Source organism: Heliconius melpomene, chromosome 21 (assembly GCF_056956725.1).
Source record: "Heliconius melpomene rosina isolate 202511_hmr_F chromosome 21, ASM5695672v1, whole genome shotgun sequence".
Classification (NCBI taxonomy): Eukaryota; Metazoa; Arthropoda; class Insecta; order Lepidoptera; family Nymphalidae; genus Heliconius; species Heliconius melpomene.
The window spans coordinates 8,747,255-8,760,468 of NC_140409.1; the positions used below are offsets into that span (position 1 = coordinate 8,747,255).

The following is a 13,214-nucleotide window of genomic DNA, read 5'->3' on the forward strand; positions in this document are numbered from 1 at the left end:
GAATGCGTGAAATTACATCTCAGGGTTATAAACGGCTTTTATTTTGGTAAGTATTCTATAATTTCGTTTTCTTGTTTATGTTATTTGCTTCTTTTTACAAAATCTCAAAAAAGAACTTCAGTGCTTGCACATGCAGCACGTGGCTTATGAGCAAATATTTAAAAAGGTTAGAATTTCTCAGATTTCATTCTCAATTTCGTTATATTTCGTTACGTAACGAAACTGAGAAAATATGAAGCCTAGTTTAAGTACCGTAAGCCAATTACGGTACCAATTTTTTCTTATATATGTTAATAATAAAATTGTATCAAACTGGTGCTTGTATATGGAAGATATGTAAATAAGCAAAAAAAATTGCTGGCATATGAAAAAAAACGATTAGTGACTTTTTATAACGTAAAGTAACCAAAAATAATGATTTTTAAGTTTTTTGCTTATTTGCTTGTTTGTCTATGTGTTTGTGCACGCTAATCTCAGAAACAGCTGAACCGATTTAGTTAAAAATATTTTTTTATTCTTCCTGAAATTAGTTGTGATTTTGTGATTATTATTTTTTGATAAATATTTTTGTATTTTCAGTAAGCGTCATGGCTCCTATGTCAAATGATAAAATACATAAAAGATATAGAGAACGTCTTAAAGACCAATCCTATTAAATATGAAGATATGCGGAATAAACACTCACAAAGAATTAAACATAATTCCAGTGATAACGACTCAAATTTTGATATATTTTAAAGTGGATTTAATTTTATCATTAACTTTGTGATCTCTAATTAAAAATATAAGTTTATTACGTTACGAACTAGCATTATTATATTGTTAATATTGTCACTTTGTTATGTTTTCTTCTTACATTTATAATCTGTTAATTCAACGATTGAATCTTTAAAATTTTGATCTGTGTCTCATGAAATAAAAAAAAACAATAGTTTTATTCATATAATATCGTTATTTTGTTGTGTATAATGCCTTATGTCATCAGTTTCGTAACAAACATTATCAGTGTTGTTACTTATCAGTTACGTTACGAATTCGAAAATGTCCACTTTTCTGATTATGACCCATTAGTAAGTAGGTTTTTGTTTATAATTTCTTCCGTTTAAAAATAGTCATTTAACTATCTAAAAATAGTCATTTAAATAAATTTTAATAAGTACTTAAAAAGATTAGTAGCAAAGATTTAAAATTACGATACCTACTGAAAAATTCTTGATGTGTAAAACAATTGGAAAATCCTTATTGAAACTACGAAAATGCGGGTTGCATTAGGGTTTAATTAATTTTCACATTATCTTAAGTGCTTTGCAAACATACATTATATGAATTACTAGCGGACCCGGACGCAGCTACGCCTGCTTGAAATATAAGAATATAATTTCTATAGAAATATAATTTCAATCTAGATGAAATGCTAAAAGTGATTATTATATTTATTTTCATAAGGATGAATATCAAAATGACGCGGTAACGAACGCGGTCGCGTAGCGACGACGGTTGTTATAAACATGGCAGAATAAATTGCATGTCAAATTAGAAAGTATTTTAATTTATTAGTATATATGTGTAATGTAATGTTATATAGCCTATAGCACTTCTGAAGAATGCAGCTTTCATACAAAACAAAAACAATGAAAATCGGACCAGTAGATCCAGAGATCTTAGCGTTCAAACAAACAAACAAACAAACAAACAAACTCTTCCGCTTTATTATATTAGTATAGATTAACAACAAAATATTTGTATTAATCGCTTTGCTGATGATAGACAGGTTTATTTCAGCCGCACTTGTACTAGGATATCATAAATGTCACAGAACTGTTTTTCAGACTGTTGGTGTATGGAGAGAGAAGGAAGGCTAGTATATAAGCCTTCTACACATACACACGCATGCGTAGCGTATAGCATATTTTAATTCATATATTTTATTATTATTTTTTTTTTTATGGAAAAAGGACAAGGCAAACGAGCGGAAAGGAGAAAACTGATACTAATAGATCGCCTTAAAATGGACGTAACAAATTATCTATAGACGTCTTGTACTTATTTTACTACTATACAATTCATATCATATGAGGCCGTGAGCACAAGGGTGTGGCTGCACGCGACGGTTGTGGGATCAATCTCCACTCGAGCGATTGAATTACTATTTATTAATATTTTCATTTTCGTCGCTCTGGTAATAAAGCAAAAAGCCCGGCGTTGAGTTCCACTACTCTATACGCAATGCCCCGAAATATTCGCAGTCTCGTAATAATAGATTATGGAATGAATGAATTTCCCCCGAATAGGGATCGAACTCTTGACCGTTGATCGTGTTAACAGTCAGACGCTGTCTCAATGTGCCAAAATAGCTTCGTTTAATTATTAGTTTATTTAATAAATAGTATTTTTTCTTGTTCTAAAAAATCTTACTATATATTTAGCATCTCTGATAGTAACACTAATTTATATTGTTGCAAAGTTGTAGCAAGCTTGTAAGAATTTCAAATGTACTATTTATTATACGCCGTCTTGTAGCGCAGTGGCACAAGAGTGAGACTATAACTCTGTGACGATGGTTGCGGGTTCGATCCCCACTCGGGGAGGGAATGAATTACTCATTCCCTTTGAAAAAATCCTTCAAAAAATAGACGCATAGTGGGGAACGGAATGTCATAATACTAGGTTCCCTCTGTCTACCATTGTGTATGCAGTGTACTGAGAATGTTGTAAGGGAAACTTTTTCCGCGAAAAATAAACAACGAATAAACATAATTGATATAGAAACTAACTATATGACTAAAAAGATGTGTAATTATGATATTAAAAAAATATTCTTTCACATTCACCTTAAATGACGCGATCATTGATTGGTTTTTCTTTAAATTATTTTTAACGGATGCCTGTAGCGGTTAGGTTGTTTCAGCCGCACTATTACCAGGACATCATAAATCTGGTGGAAGCGCATTTGTAAAGCCATGAACAGAAACGGTATGGTAGTATACATGCCTCTCATACATTTTCACGCATGCGTTGTAAAATATTTCCTTATAAATTAATGATTGACATTTCATTACTTCCATATGTTTTATGTAAGTAGAAAAAGGAAATTAAAATAAATAGTGTCGTTTAAATATCACTTTTGTTTTTATCAGTGAATTATTTATTAGTAAAGAGTAATCTATACATATATAATAATATAAAAATAATTATAAAATAATCATGTAGTTCAAGCGAGCGAAGCGAAGCTTTTAAGAGTTATTTATTCTTCATGCGTATTAGTAGTTGTAACGAAAAGTTTTCTTAAAAGTAAAAAAATATTTTATTATTACTTAAAAGTAAAAATTATTAATTAATTATAATTATTACTTAAAAGTAAAAAAATATTTTATTATATATTATTAAAAAAAATATTTTAATATTTTATTTCATATTTTATTTTGATTAAGAGCGGATAATACACAGTTTTTTTCATAGTTTTTTTTTCTTTAAAAACATTCATTATTTTCTCCATTGTGAAGTTTTCTTCAACCGAATTTTATTTTTTTATTTTCCATTTATTTGGACGGGCGACGTGTTGCGTATAGGTAATATTGGCCGCACCAATACTAGGATAGCATGAATTAAAACGATTATATTTTCCGTTGCGCATGTCACTCGCCGTGTTGGCATCCCGTGGTTTTAGTTAAAATATTCCTTATATCATTCCAGTCTCATTGACGGTATGAGTAAGTTGTGTTCCCGCGTAGGTTTTCGTCAATAAAGGGTAAAGGCTAAGCGAAACTAAATTTAAATATTTATTATATATGACATTTATAATTTAATAAGTATAAAAAATAAATTAAGTGCATATTTCAATGCACACGTCTTTTGCTATGCGATTTATTTTAGCTGCGTTTTATTATAATTAAAAAATAACGTAGTGTTTTAATAGAATGTCGTTTATAAATTGTTTATTCTTAAGAAATTGTTTTTTCTGTTTGAATTTTCTGGTCAAGCGTAAAACTTTCGATTGTTCTTTAACTCCCAATTTCTTATAAATGCGCTGTGGTGCGCGCGCATTGTGTCGCAAAAATCAATACATTTTCAATACAAATTTCGATTTCTACATTTTATAGCATATTTTGTCGCTATAAAAATTGTATTAACATTAATTACATATTAAAATTGTGTATGCATAAGTGCTATAAATACATAACTAATATAAAATTAAAATTAAGTTAGTCTTAAATCTTTATAGCAATAGTTTAATATAGATATTCATATATCGAATAGTCTAATATGTATCTCATATTTTTGCCATAGTGTTTGTTAGTTTATAATATAAATATTTTACAAAAATATAGAAGTTCATATTATAGTCTTATATGGTACTAATATGACTTCCATATTTAATAGAAAGATGAAATATTGATTCGACCTACGAGCCATGCGCGTAGAGGTTCCGAGACTGAAATCGAACTTTGTATTTATTACCCATGTAATCTCTTACAGCCTTATGTACGCCTAGTACCACTGTAGGCTAAAACACCTACAGCTTCCAATTTTATTAGAGATGCTTTCTTACTTAGTAGACTTTTTTCACTTACAAATAAATGAATTTATTTATATACCAGCCATTATTTGTATGTCATTAAAAATTTCATGAAATTTTGTTGACGTCTTTCACTATGCGGAGGTGGTAGGTACTATTATAAAAAAATATTACATAATAAAAATATATTTATTGTTTTTAAAAAATGTTTTTAAGGCTCTATATCAGTGTATCTCGTATATATAATTCAGCTGACTTTCCCATAATAAAATAACAGGTCTCTTAGTGTTACCATCTTCAATTATTATCTAAAATCTCAGCAATCTAGGCAATTTTTTTTTAAATCACCATTTTCTTTGGTTAAGAGAAATATCAAATACACACCAATCTTTTAATAGCAGAAAGTGTTGAAAAGTAACATTTCTTTATTTAAGCTAATAAAAATTAAAGTATTCAAATTTCGAACTATAAAATTGAAGAATACATAATTTTTTTGAGAATATATTATATTATTAAGTGGGGTGGTACCACTACAAGTGTACCATCAGGGAGATCCTCTTCGTAAACTGCTTAGTGCATAAGCATTTTCTCCTATTCTCTTACTTATAGCTATCATAACTGAGAATAGGCATACGCTGAACTAATCGAAGATGGAGATATGATGATTTTAGCTTCTGGTCGAGATTTTGCTAATAATCTTCGTCATCAGAGGCAAAATGCAGCGTTGAATTCCACCACTCAACTTTTTTAGGTTTATGTGGAGAGGTCGTGTTATAATTTTTTTTTGTAATGACGCATTAGAAATACATTAAATTAAAAAAGATACCTACCTATACGATACTAGAACGATACGTAGCTTACAAATCAATCATAGTATTATTTAACTTCATATTTCAATATTATTTCAGCTTAATTAATTGTATGGATAGGAAGTAAAGAAATAATAAATGCATTTTTCTCCAGAAAATAAACGTATATTTTGAAGCTTTTCTTTTCTTTTTAAGCAATAGAATAATCTAATTTTTATCTTGAAACTTTATCCTAAACGTTGCACATATTACTATATATATATATATATATATATATATATATATATATATATATATTTTATAATTGTGTTTGCTAGATTTGTGATGTAAAAGTGAGTGTTAAGAGAGGTAAGAGAGTTAGGGAGAGACCTCGGCAGACCTTCGTAAAAGTTAAAAAACGTAAAAAGCATGAGAACCCCTCAAAAGGCATGTATGAAGAGGTTGATGACATTGGACGAGGCGAAAGAGGTATGTAGAGACCGTAGCGTGTGGCGCTCCGTCCTCTCTGATTACCCCGCTAGGGATAAAGCGTGAAGTTAAGTTTAGTTATGTTTGTTAAGTTTATAAATTATTTTACGATTCAATCTAAAACTTTACTATCTGTAGAGATAGTGCTTTAAAAATTATGAAATATTTATATTTCTGATAATTGCACATCATTACGTGAAATGGTAAATCGATTCTCAAAAGTATTAGTAGTAGTAGGTCTACGAATAAACGAGCGTTGCTTTAATAAAATCTCTTATGTTTTTAGGTTATTTTAGGCGCATCAATACTGGGATACCATAAACTCTGAAGAGATATATCCTTAATTTTAGCGCTATGCAAGTTCGTAGCTCCTGTAGGCATCGGTAATACGCATGTGCAACTAAATATAAGTTAATATTTAACGTTGTTTGTAAAGGTGATCTATTCGTTCAATTTGGTCTGTATTCAGATTACATAGAAACTTTAAAAACTTATTTATTTTTCGATTATCAATTCATTACGTATTTAACATTAATTTTATATATATAAAATACTAGCGGCCCGCTCGCGGTTACACCCGCGTGAACTATGTTATTATTAATTTCTGTCTACATGACTACGTCCTAGTGACGTCTATGCAAAATTTGAGACTCCTAACATAGTAACGTAGTTTCATACAAACTTTCGACCCCAAAAACAACCCCTTAGAAGTCGAATATTGCAAATTCCCGTCTTAGCGAGCACCTACGTCTTATAAGTAACTCCTATGCAAAATTTCAGATTCCTGGCACTTGTAGTTTCTGAGATTTTGTGATGAGTGAGTGACCTTTCGATTTTATATATATAGATACTAGCGGCCCGTTCGCGGTGTCACCCGCGTGAACTATGTTATTATTAATTTCTGTCTCCATGACTACGTCCTAGTGACGTCTATGCAAAATTTGACACTCCTAGCATTTGTAGTAGCGAAGTTTTATACAAACTTTCGACCCCAAAAACAACCCCTTAGAAGTCGAATGTAACAAATTCCCGTCTTAGCGAGCACCTACGTCCTATAAGTAACTCCTATGCAAAATTTGAGATTCCCAGCACTTGCAGTTTTTGAGATTTCGTGATGAGTGAGTGACCTTTCGATTTTATATATATAGATACATAAATATTACCTTTTATATAAACTTTTAGTCAAATCAAATATTTCAATATGGTATCAATAAAGAATTATAATTCATGACAAGCTTTGTCAGGGGGTGGTAATATAATTTTATAAATTATTATTGTGATATTAAATAAAATTATAATTTATAATGATGAAGTGTTAAAACACACATAGATATAGCGAAATAAAGTAAAGAGCTCCCTCGATTTCTCCAGGATCCTATCAGTAGATCTTGTCATTGTCACTATGGGACCACCTGTGAGATATACCCTTTCAAACCAAAAAAGAATTATCCAAATCAGTCCAGCCGTCTTTGAATAATCACTAAAAATACATAAAAAAAAAAGATTCCATTCCATTTGACAAGCTCTTTTTTTAAAATTCGGTTAAAAAGTGGCATAAGATTCCATTAGGTTTATCTTACTTAAATCGAGAATCTGAAAATATTCGTGATAACAGAAGACATATATACATATACTGGGAAACGATAACTTAATGGAAAGTGTTTATAACTTCAATGGCTTAATGAGTGAGTGTGAAAAATACGCACTATATTTGAAAAGAATACGCGAAGCTGGCAAATTATTTTCTTAGTACATCAGAATATCTTAAGAGGCTAGAAAAATAAGAGCAGAATATTATATTTTCTAACATCCCTTTCAGTTGTGATAACTGAGCATAAGAGTAAAGTTGATCAACATATAGCATTCAAAGTTTGCTTTTCAAATCAAAGTTTGCTTTTCAAATTTTCTATTGGCTCATATTTTCAACCGAAGGGGTGGAGCTTTTCCAACAACAAACCATCTATAAGATATTTCATAACTCCTTTAATATTCTGTTTCTCTGGTGAACATGCGGATTCCAACAGAATGCGGTTACTGACGGCGTGTGGATGTTGACATATGAATGTGAATAAAGGAAAATATTTTTAAAAAAATTACCTAATGTTCATTAAAAGAATAAATATTTTTTAATAGTTAAAGATCAAGACAATAATCCTTTTTTTTTTTCTAATAAACCTTTAATTTTTATGCACATTCTAATTGAATATTTCTTAATAGATATAAAATAATAATTAGTTACTTAAATTAAAGCGATAATTTATTTTTGGGCTGTTAGGGTTTTAAATGAGATTAGAGCTTTTTTATTTAAACAGAAATTGCTTGAAATATTGGCGCTATATTAATATCCTTTACAGTTTAGACAGACTGGTTGAAACTTTAATTTCCAATATATGAATATTGTTTTTAAAAAAATATATATTAATAGAAGTAAATAAATTATTATGTAGTTGTAGCGGGCTAAGCCGCGAGCGGGTGTCTAGTATATAAAAAGTCCCAAAAATTTTAGGCATGCGTTACGTTCTAACGTCCCTTTCGTTTACAAAATATTAGTATAAGAGTAAATAACTGAATGTTTCCTTTCGTACAAATAATCATGTTTTATGATCTAAATGACGCTTTCTCCAAAACGCACCCCTTCCCGTGTTATTTACAAACTCCCCTCAATATCTGGTGTCCTGGTGTTCATGCGGATTCTAACGGCATGCGGATTTCGACGGCATGTGTATACTTTGATTTTTAATACGACATGCGTCTGTGATGATTGATGACTTTATTGGACTGCAATGGTAGTATAGACGAAAATGTACGTGATTTAAGAAATCCACATTTTTTTGTATGTGAAATGACCATAAAATAATATATATAATAATAACCATAAAATAATATATGAAATAATACACATACTTATAATATTAGTCAAAGTTTTGAAAAGACGTTATGATTTATAAAATATACACCTAACAATGATAATTTCTTAAAATTCGTCATAAAGTATTTTTGTAAAATTGATTTATTTATTTATATATACTGTACTGTAACAAATAAGCAAAATTTATATTTAATTTTCTTACTGATCTCTAACACATCTTTTTATATGTAGATTTGAAAATAAAATTTCAAATGTAATAATATGGTAGTTAGATTAGACTATTAATATTTATTAATATTATTAATTGAATTTATATATAAGAAAATATTTTTAAATACAATGTGATTATGCTCTATAACGGCTATAACTTTTGATTGCGTTGAATTAGAAATATGATTTTTTTATGCTTCAAAGGACTGTATATGGATAAAGATAGACTAATATATAGATCCGAGTATATGATATGAATTTCAGAATTTCAGCTTCATAATTTCAAATGTTCTTGAGATATAACGCTTGAAAGACGGATAGACGGGCTGCCAACATAGTAATTCTATAAGAACGCGTCAGCCTTTTTTCTTTTGAAATCACAAAAAATAATTCACTTTAACGCATACTGCATATATGAGTAAATAAATAGACGACACTAATCTATAAATAGAAATTCTAAGAAATAAAAATGTATGTATAGCAAATTCTAAGCACTAATAGTGTGTTGTTTTACCGGCAAAAGTACAAGGATATCAGTAAAGGAAAAGAGTTATATACCGTCATTTTATACATATTGCGCATGTCAAAATACACTCGCTTTAATAGCAAAGCGCATAACTTTAATCCTATATCTTATAAAACAAAGTCGCTTTTCGTGTCTGTCTGTTGTTTCTAACTCTTCTTCTTCTAAAACAGCCAACGGATTTTGATGCGGTTTTCACCATTAGGTCGAGTATTTTTCATAGAAGGTTTATATATAGTTTATTATTTGTACATTCTTATGTAAATTAACATAAATACGATAAATGTGTATAAAGTCCTACCCGTTGAGACACTTTCGCGCATGCGCTGCTTTAATGGTAAGTACTACATGAAAAAAAAGGAATGGAGTATTGTTCCTCTTAATAAGATCTACAAAAAAGTTTAAAGAATAACGTGTAGTGATCATTTTTCTGTTTAAAAATAATAACTTCAATATATTTTTTATTGTGAGTCATATTTTTTCCATAATGGTATTAATCCTTATCCTTTGAATTACTTTATTAATTTTCTACGTTAAACGAAAATAAAATTTGCTTTTTACACAATTTCGAAATTGCGAATAGTTTTACAGAAAAACGCATTTAATTGTTGACACATCCCGCCGTTGACACATCAGCTGAATGTTACTCAAGTTTCACTTATCCCTTACTCTCAGTATATACATAAGTATATTAGTTACGTTGGCCATTTAATGTAGACCAAAACTGTCTTTTACTGTTTTTCATTTTAATAAGTACTTTAGAAGTTGTTACAATATCAAAAAATCCTTGCTGCGAAACGGCTCGCCACTCGCCATGCGTCCGCCGCGCCCGCCTTCCTTACACGCATCGGTGGTTCAGTGGTAGAATGCTCGCCTACCACGCGGATGGCCTGGGTTCGATTCCCGGCCGATGCATTCTATTTAATTTTCCTCACAGGCAGCCACGTAGTGCTTGCTTTTCATCAGGGACAGAATACCCTCTTCAGCATTAACCACAAGCTCGAAAAAAAAAAACCCGCCTGTCTCTATAGCAACGAATTTAAATGCGTTTGCATGTATTGGATAATTGGAGTTGAATGTATTATTTCAGCGCGATATATTTGGTTTCATATTTTTTGTAGTAGTTATTAGTAGGTGAAACACTTAAAATAGTTATTTAAATATATTTTAATAAGTACTTGAAAACATTAGTAGCACAGATTTAAAATTACGGTACCTACTAAAAAATCCTTGCTGTGTAAAACAATTGGAAAATCCTTATTGAAACTACGAACATACGGGTTGCATTAGGGTTTAATTAATTTCCACATTATCTTAAGTGCTTTGCAAACATACATTATATGAATAATCCAGTAGTAAAAGCGGGCGAAGCCGCAAGAGGGTCGCTAGTTATATAATAAACGGTGACAATAAACCTTAAACTCAAAAATAACAAAATAAAAATATTCACAGCTTATAATAGTGTAGAAAGAAATAAAAAAAATGGTACAATCAATGACAGATATCATATTTATCTTCGTAGTACTAATAAATGTGTTAATTGTCTTGCAGTACACATATTTAAAAGTAAAAATATATTTTTTGGTTTCTAATTTTTTTCACCGCTTTTAGCTTCTGAGCTTAGTTTATTCGCTAATCCATCAATACAAAATTTATGTTTTATCTTAAAATTTTAGGAAAATCGTTATGAAATCTATAGTCGTTTAATATAATAATTTTAAGATATTTCTTAAGCATGGCTGCCGAAAAACGTATTATTTGCTCCAGCCTATAAACTAGTAATTGCGTGGCGCATGCGTAAAATTAGGCGAGATATACGCATAGCGCCTTATTCTTCTATGAGCTAGCGTTACAATGGTAACATACGGATGCATTTCTATGGTAACATCTTTATATTTTAGTACCATGGTATTTATGATATCCTAGTACTAGTGCGGCTGAAATAATCTAACCGCAATGCGCCTATTTTTACATTATTTATTTTTTTATCATATAGGAAAAATTTGCTTGTAATCTTATTAATTTGTGGAAAAGAAAGAAATAATACTCTTTAAAAAAAAACATTTCAAAAGCCGGTCAAAAATATTAATTAATTTAAGAATATAAATTAATTAATTAAAAAAATAATTATACTCTATATAAACTATAATTATGCCAGATTTCATACTCCTCCGTCGTCCGCACAATTATCGTAAAAAGAGTTAACAATAACAAGCCTTTTGCTTCACGTATACATTCTCTGTTTTAAAATGATTTAATTTTATTTTAATGAATGGATGATAACTTTGTGTTTTGGCCAATGCTTTTCACAATTTATTTAATGAAATGTTTCAGTTTAACATTTTGTATAGATATAAAGAAGACAATGGAAGATGCCAGAACGGAGTTTCAGTGTAGAATTTCGTCAACCTACGACAGATATTATAACAAAATGAACACAATATTTTATGGCACGTTTAATTATGAAAATGAAAAGAATAAAAAAATAATCTCTGTGTCATTACTATTATCATAGAATAATTTCACAAAAAAAATGTGTTAATATTTTTGTCATTAAATGTGCATAACTTGTTGTTAAAAATAATTAAAAGAATAATAATATCGTAGTGTTTTATTTTTCTTCGATCAAAGTATTACAAATGTTGCAACCAGTGTCAGGTAATTTCCATATATTAAAAATAATCAATCACTTAAAAGCCATCAATCAATTCAATACTAATTTGGCAAAAGATTAAAAAAATATTTTTTATATGTTGTTTATATTTTTAATATATTTGGTAGGACCTGTACAGTTAACAAATATATTTTAGAAAATGTATTAAAATGTTATTGTAGTTTGACTTGATGGAGCGCGTCGTTGATATTTACCAACTTTGGCCTATTTGTTTTCTATCTTTAGTGTGGTAACATTTCAAATATATTAAAAATAATATATACTATGTAAAGATTATTTAAAATTCAGAATGCTATAATTTTACCACTAATGAAAATGTGTATTAAATCCAGGAACCTGAGTGATTCAATAATAATAATTACTAGAGACTAAAGACAATTTAAGAGACTAACAAAATAACTAAATAGTAAAGATAAATAAATAACGAAGGTTATTAATTAATATTATGGAAACTCATTATGCACTAAACTATATTATTATTTACAGTTTCTACATCTACGTTTCTAGTATCTACAAGTACAGTCTACGGCGTAGAGGCCACATACAGATAGCCGTAGCAGTTGCAGCAGCAGCGTAGCAGTGCTACGAATGTATAAAATAAATCATTTATCGGCATAGATCTCAATTAAATAAATAAAATTTTAAACTAGTAGGAAGAAATTAATCAAATTAATTAATTAAAATTAAATATTCATTAGTACCTACACATTAATTTTATTTTAACTTTATTCTTACAAAGTACAGGGGAAAATAAATTTTCCAAAATCATCCGCATGCGTATACAGAAAGCCGCGCAACTACTAGGATAACATAATCTGTTAACAGTTCTCTCTCTCTACTAAGATTCAGTGCGCATGTCATTTTCCTATAAATAAAAGCCACGCCCAAAGAGGTAACAAGGAGTTTCCTCTACCTGTCACTACTACTATTTCAGTTACTCGTACGATATAGATAGATAGATTATATTGCAGCAGCAATAAATGTATCTTTGTATAATGTAAGCAATTGTACTGCGGAGGGACAGAGTATTAAACGCCATGGTCGCAAGTTCGATTCCAGCTAGGAAAAAAATGATCGAATTATTTTTATTGTCCTGTTTTGATAAGATAAAGCAGTGCCTTGAGTTCCGTTGATGTCTCTATTTT

The 13,214-nt window shown here is 29.7% G+C and overlaps 1 protein-coding gene and 1 non-coding gene across 2 annotated transcripts in view; both read left to right on the forward strand.

Annotated features, from left to right (window-relative positions):
* The window catches only part of Dhc1 (dynein axonemal heavy chain 1), a 56,720-nt gene that overhangs the window by 24,794 nt on the left and 18,712 nt on the right, over nt 1-13,214 (forward strand). The window lies entirely within an intron of this gene.
* Nucleotides 10,240-10,310, forward strand: TRNAG-ACC (transfer RNA glycine (anticodon ACC)). The gene has a single exon. It is a non-coding gene; the product is annotated as a tRNA-Gly (tRNA).